The 7,439-nt window shown below is 40.0% G+C and overlaps 1 pseudogene; it reads right to left on the reverse strand.

Moving 5' to 3' along the window:
• Positions 1 to 5,006: 5,006 nt before the first annotated feature.
• Positions 5,007 to 5,423, reverse strand: LOC102754640 (annotated as a pseudogene).
• Positions 5,424 to 7,439: the final 2,016 nt, after the last annotated feature.

Below are 7,439 nucleotides of genomic sequence, written 5' to 3' on the forward strand. Positions count from 1 at the left end.
GACTGGCAATCAGCAAGACATGTTAAAGATAGAATGTCTTGCTGATTGCCAAGTGAATGATCTTCGGGTGCTGAGTGTGGCCACTGTCCACAGGACCTTGGGTTTCGGCTGCTTTTCCTGTCATGGGCATGTCCTAGTCCTAGTCTAGTCAGGATAGTGGTGACCACCCAAATGCCAACACCTAGTTTAAAAAACAAACAAACCCAAAACTCTATGACAACAATGTGCAAAAAGATCAGATAACAGCAGGGAATATAGCCAGAAACAATCACCTGGCAGAAAAGGCTGCATTTTCCTATGAAATGACTAGTTCTGCAAACATTAACAAGGCATGAAAACAATGTGGTGGAAAAGCTTTTCTTGCTCTCTTGGGCAAAATAACACCAACTTGATGTATTTGTAGAAGAATACCAACTGGTTCTTTTCTCAGAAGAAATTCTGCTGCCAAGGAAAAATATTTCATATGAGAAATTACCTTGATGCAATATGGTAGCTTCCAGTACACTCCCAGCAAGTCATCCCAGACGTCATAGAACAGAAAGTCTCACAGACTAAATTAAGATGCCCAAATCATGGGATGTATTGGGTCAACATAAAGCATACATTGAGGATTGAGAGAAAAGAAATATGGGGTAAATTTACACAGTTAGGTTGGAGTGGAAGGACCACACCACTAAATCCTATGTCCTCTCTGTTTCCATCTCTTCTCTCGCCCTCTCCCTTCTCTCTGTGCCTGTGCCTCTCTCTCTCTCTCTCTCTCTCTCTCTCTCTCTCTCTCTCTCTCTCTCTTTCTCTCTCTCATCAGTTTTTCCTCACAGTGGTGTGGTTACAAAGACCAGAGCTGAGTTTGAACAAGGGGGCTTAGCAAGCTCACAGTGTCTAGAATTAACACATGTTTGTTGACAGGAGGGCAAGGATGCCTGGCTGCAGTTGAAGTTCTAGTTCACCAGTTAGTTAGCTGGGCAGCTGTGAACTTTACTTCTTGAGCCGAGTGCAGGCAAAGCCAGAATTAGGACTAAAAGGCCGATTGACAGGTGATGCATCAATCTGAAGGGGGCTTGGTCTGTACCTTATGATTTGGTCCTTCAGTCATTTTCTCTTTATACATACACATTCTTGAGGGTCCCATTCTCTAAAATATCATGTATTTCGTTCATTCGATCTTTAACATGTCTTGCTGATTGCCAACCATCTATACTTAACAACACATCTTGTGAGTGCCGCTCATGTCTCACAGGCCGCTTACTTTCTTTACTTAGCACATCTTATGCGTTTTACCCATCCTGCTTGCTTTTTCTTGTCTGCTACAGTAGAACTGAATATTCTCAATTAAATATGGCATATGAGACATACATTACAGAATGAGAATGTATAAGCTTTGTCTGTCTCACACAGAGAGCATATAACCATTCTCACCATCACCTACATTTCAATGAAAGAACTGAGCAAAATAAACTAAAACTATGGCTTGTATTTAGCCTCTTAGAAATGAAGAATCCTGCTGCTGCTGTCATCTTTTTATTGAGTGTTTACTCTCAGCTAAATGTTTGACAGATACAGGGTGGGGCAAAGGTAGGTTTGCAGCTGTGAATACCTGAAGCACTGAGTTTATTCTTGTATTATTATTTATTAATTATTGTATTATTTCTTCATATGGACCACTGTAGATTTACCTTTGCTCCACCCTGCATTATCTTTTTTAAGGGCTAAAAGTTACCTTTATTTAAATTTTTTTATTGATTAAGTTATTACATATGTGTCCTTATCCCCACGTTATCTCCTATTCCCCCCCACCCCATTCATGCCCTCACCCCCTGTTGTCTGTGTCCATTGGTTAGGCCTATATGCTTGCATACACCTTGTATTATCTTATTCAGTCCTCATAATGAACCCAAAAAATAGGTTATTATATTAGATCTATAGGTAAGACAACTGAGGCTTGGGAAGGTGACCTGTTAGGATCAAGTGGTATGGCAGAGCAGAGCAAGGAAAAGAGCCCAAAACTTTCTGACCCCAAATCCTTCTTCTGGTCATTGGACTAGGCTCTTCCATTCCCAGAGCCCCCTCAGGGACCCCATTCTGCTCCTTAGAGCATCTCCCCCATTCCCTGCCCCTACACCTGTGAGTGCTTTGGCTCCTACAGAGACCTCCGGGACGCCTTATTCTTCATGAGTTCATTTCAAATAATGATGTGGCATTGTAATTCAGGTCTGAATTGCAATGAAGCAAATTGGAGAGGATTACTAATTTTAAAATAAATCAAAGATCTGCATGGCATGTTTGGTTGCATAGTAGATATAAATGGGTTGTGAAAGCATTGTGTCAGAGGAATGGCTAAATTGTCTAGTTAGCAGAGAAGAGAATGTAGCTGGAGAGGGCAGCATTATGTTCATGGAGGACAGCACTTATGTGGTGAAGAGAATAGCTACATGTTTCTGAGTGCTATTAGGAGCTGGATGCTGTACATATATTATTGCAAATCCACACAACCACTCTGAAAGATGCATGTACAGAGAGGAAAATGAGACTCCGGCTGGTTAATAATGTGCTCCAGCCCACTCAGCTAAGAAGCAGTGGGGCTGGGCTTCTTAGCAGTGGGGTTGGGGGTTGTCCCTGCTCCTTTTCACTAGCAACCTGCACACAGTAGCACACATGGGAGAGAGAATGCGGTGGCTAAAAAGGAAGTTAGAGGTCTACAGAGCTCTTTTTATGTGTGTTTCACAGAGGAGCAAATGAAAGCCTTTGAAACTGGAAGATAAATCAGAATTATAAGAATACCTTTGGATAAATGAAAAGGAAGCAAATTTTGTTTAACCAAATGTATCCATGTTCAGTACAGTACATTTATGATGCCATGAATGCTTAAAATGTTTTTTTTGGGGGGGGATAGTTTATAAAGATCATTATTTGGATTTATTAAGCTGAAGACAAAGGTCTCAAGTAAGATTATTATTTGTTAAGTATTCTGAGCTTTCTCACTCATGGTCCAGGTAGTATATGCAGTATAATATTTTCTTATATGTTTAAAAACACAAATCTCAGCTTATCTGTATCCATGGATATCACGTTTTCTACTTATTTATTTTCCATCCTCGCCTGAAGACATGCATAGAGAGAGGAGGGAAGACAGAGAGAGAGAAATGGAGAGAGAGAGAAACGTTGATGTGAGGTGGAAAACATCGATTGGTTGCCTTCTGTACATGTCCTAACCAGGGTTTGAACCTGCAACCCAGGTATGTGCCCTGACTGGGAATTGAACCGGCAACCTTTTGGTGCATAGGATGACGCTCAATCAACTGAGCCACTCTGGTCAGGCATGTTTTCTGAAGCATAGCTTAAATAACTATAAAATGTCATAAGATAGGAATAGACTAGAAGATGGAAATATTTCATCAGTTGGACCTATTGTCAATCATTTCAGATCTCTAACTATTCAAATTGATTCACTGGAATTCCTTTCTAATTTTTTCTTTCCTGATTTGAATTACAACATCCCCCACCCCTCGTATACACACACACACACACACACACACACACAGATTATAATATATCTTGGTTTAACTTCCAAAGGCTATGATAGTTGTCATAATTGATGTTTCCATACTGCAGCTGTTTTTGACAAGCTTAAATTAAATGAAAACACATCTGACTGTTTCTAATTCTAAACACATTATTAAGTTGCATTCTTCCACAGGGCCCAAAGTGAGTTACTGGCAGAATGGAACTATAATTGTGGTAGGAGATGTGTAGGAGACCTGTCATGAATTTCTGTTGAGAAAAAAGAAAAGATAAATACCACTTTAAAGCAAAGTCATCATTTTAGGCAGCAACCTTTAATTGGCTTATATGCAATTGCTCAATACACTTAGTTATCTAGGAGTTCATTTTTTCAGTTAAATTATGTTGAAAAGCTCATCAGGAAGTTACATTATTTAAAATTTGACATTTCAAATCCCTATTGAGCTCTAACGGCTATAGTGCAAAAGTAACTGTTACTTTCAAAATGTCAGGCTAAAGGAATCCTTCTGAGCTTTGAGTGTTAAATTGTGGGAGGAAACTGTTTTCTGAGGAAAGAGGTCCTGCCCATGGGGACTGCCGTGGCCCATTTCTGTGGCAGAGGTGTGGTGAATCACCATGAAGGACAGGAGTCCTGGTTGGGCATTCTGACTTTCACAAGACAACCTTGTTATCTTTTTCTCAGCTGCTTGTCTAATCTTATTGAACTGTTCTTTTGAGGAATAATGATTGCAAACTCCTGATGACCAACTTTCAAAGCAGTGTCACAAGGCCGCCAGCCCATTGATTCCCATGGTATTCTGAATTCTGGCTAAATCAAGCCAAATCATGAGGGACCACATGGTGTGGCCTTCATGGGATTGTACTCTCTTGGAGGCTGTGCTCTTGCATCTCTTTGGGTTATTAACCTGTGATGGGTTGGTCATTGTTGAACTTATAGCTCATTAGCAAGGTTTCTCCTTTCCATTTTGCATAAAACTTTCTTTCTACTCTGGCTTGGTGGGTAACCATGTCTTCAGTAGCAGAAACAAGGGGATTTTGCCTTATTGTCTCTTAGGCTGCTGGTTGGGACATGCCTGTGGGTCGTCATTTAGAATGGGTGGGTTGGTGACAATGGGATGTTCATGAAATAATGGTGCATCCCTTATTCTTCCTGAGTGTTGCTTACTTTCCTAATATCTCCTCCCACAATCCTCTTCCCCAGTCCCCAGTGCTCAATGCTGCCATCCTCCCGCACAGGACAATAGAATTCTGGCCTGAGGTCCTTCTTCTTCCTCAGGTTTCTCCTGAATCTTAACAGTCTCCCTGTCCACTCCCACTCCTACTGGCTTCTCAAGAGGGGAAGCTAAACACTGGCCTCAGGTCAGGAGAGAGGGAGGAAGTGGTGGGTACTTCAACTCCTTTAGAAGTGAAACACATTTTACCATCAACCTTTTTTTTCCTTTTTTTTGTAGTAGTATGTTTTATTAAGCTGTACCTTACGACAGGTGCTAAGGCTTGCCCATGGTGCTCTTGGTGCATAAAGCCTGGATGTTCCACCAGTTCTCTTTGAGCAATGACACCAGGACACTGACAGCTAAGCGAATGTTGAACATAGGCTCATCATCTGTCATCTTCATTTGACCAACGGCCACTGCCGGGCACAGATCCTCTTCATCTGGAACTTGATCATGGATCTCACTTCCTTGACTTTGGCCACCATGCTCTCACTGTGGGTCAGCAAGAACAAGAACTTGCTAGCTTATGCAGGCCTGGGCCCAGGACTTGTGGGATCTGCTTGATTGAAGACTGAAAAAGGCATCATATTTCTTGGCCAGCTTCTTGACCAGTTTCTTATTCTTGTTGAGTTTCTTCAGCACCTCTGTGTCCATGTGGGGGATATCCATGGCCTTGCTTGGCCTTATCATAGTGCAACAGGTAATATCATAAAGATCCCTATTCTCCCTAACTTGAATTGTAGTTTCAAAGCAATTGAATCAAAATTATGGAACTTGCTAAGTTGATTTCACAATTTATATGGAAGAATAAAGGGCCTAAAATAGTCAAGATACTTCTGAAGTATCAGATATTAGAACTTAATGTGAAGCTGTGATTAAGACAATGGTGTAAACATTGAAGGTGAATAGGGGGTAGATATTTACATAATATCAAGTCCTTGAATGATGTTTTTTAGGTATAACATTGATGAGATGCCATAGGCACTTCACTCTTATTTAAATCAATTAGCCTATGGTTAATTAAATTTATCTTGTTACATGTCATTTTGCTTAAAGTCACAGAACCTATTGATGCCACTAAGTGAGGACTTACTGCACCCCAAATACTTACTAATTAGATATTGATAAGTTTAAGATACTTATTACATAACTTTATAGTAGAGATATTTGGAAGACACCAAATTAACAAGTTCATAAAAGTTAACTTCACCAGTACAGGGACAAATCAACATCGTGTGCCTCCATTTGTGACATAGAATAGCTTCTGTGATATTCTGGCCAAAAATGCATAATGTAAAGCTAATTATGGGGCAACACCAGACAAATCCCAAATGAGGGACATTCTACTAAATAACTGGTCCGTATTTTTCAAAAGTGTTGAGGTCATGAAAAGACAAAAGACCAAGGAATTGTTCCAGATTGAAGAAGACTGAAGAGACATGACAACTACATGCAGACTGTGATCCTGGGTGATGTCCAGGCCCATGAAAGAAACTTGGGACAATTGGCAAAATTTGAATGGAATGTGAATTTGATGATAATATTATATCAGTGCCATTCTCTTGATTTTGATAGTTGTGCTTAACTATTAGGAGTCTATCATTGTTTTTAGGAAATACACACTAAAGTATTGATAAATAATGTAATGTCATGTTTGAAAATTACTCTCTGAATGGTTCAGAGAAAAAACTACACACACATATATACACGCAGGAAGAGAGAAAGAAGGAGAGAAAGAAATAGAGAAGAGAATGAGAAAGAAAATGTGGTAACATGCTAATAGCTGTGAAGTGGGTGAAGAATATATACTATAGAAATGCTTTGTATTTTTCTCTCAACTTTTCTGTAAGTTTAACTTATTTTGAAGTGAAGAGTTAAAAGAGTATATTAAGAATTCCTCCAAATAATAAGGAAAGCATAAATGCCACAACCTAAGAATGATGGGGAAATAAACAAACATTTTACACAGGAGGGTATACATGTAACCAACAGAGCCATGATGATAAATTTCTGATCATCCACAGTGCTGATCAAGACTTCAGTGAGGTACCATTTTGTTAACTGCCCCAAATTTAAAAAATCTGAAAATATCAAGTTTTGGACAGGATTTGATTTCAAGTGATCCATTATTCATTTCTGGAGGGAGCATAATTTGTTACTGTTACTCTAAACAAGTGCATTGTTATCGTTAAGAAAATTGAACATTTTCATGCCCATGACTCAGCAATTCTACCCAAGTATATAGCTAAGACCATTTCTGATGCATATACACTTGGAACATGTACAGCATGCTCATAGCAATACTATTTAAACAGGAAAAACCTCAAAAGGACCAGGGTGCCTGCCAGTGGAAGAGTGGGTAAATGAACTGTGGCACATTCACAACATGAAGAATCTTAGTGATATAATATGAAATACAAAAGAAAGCCATCCCCTGATCACATACAGCATGATACTGTTTTTGCAAAAGAGAAGTAACTAAATTGAAAACAAATGATGAATATGTAGTAGATTAATAAAATTTTATATTAAAACTAGGGGCCTGGTGCACGAAATTCGTGCACTGGGTGTGGGTTTGGGGGGAGTGTCCCTCAGCCCAGCCTGTCCCCTCTCACATACTGGGAGCCCTCAGGCATTGACCCCCATCACCCTCCAATCGCAGGATTGGCCCCTTGCCCAGTCCTGACGCCTGTGCCAGAGGTGTCA

Source organism: Myotis davidii, unplaced genomic scaffold (assembly GCF_000327345.1).
Source record: "Myotis davidii unplaced genomic scaffold, ASM32734v1 scaffold402, whole genome shotgun sequence".
Lineage (NCBI taxonomy): Eukaryota > Metazoa > Chordata > Mammalia > Chiroptera > Vespertilionidae > Myotis > Myotis davidii.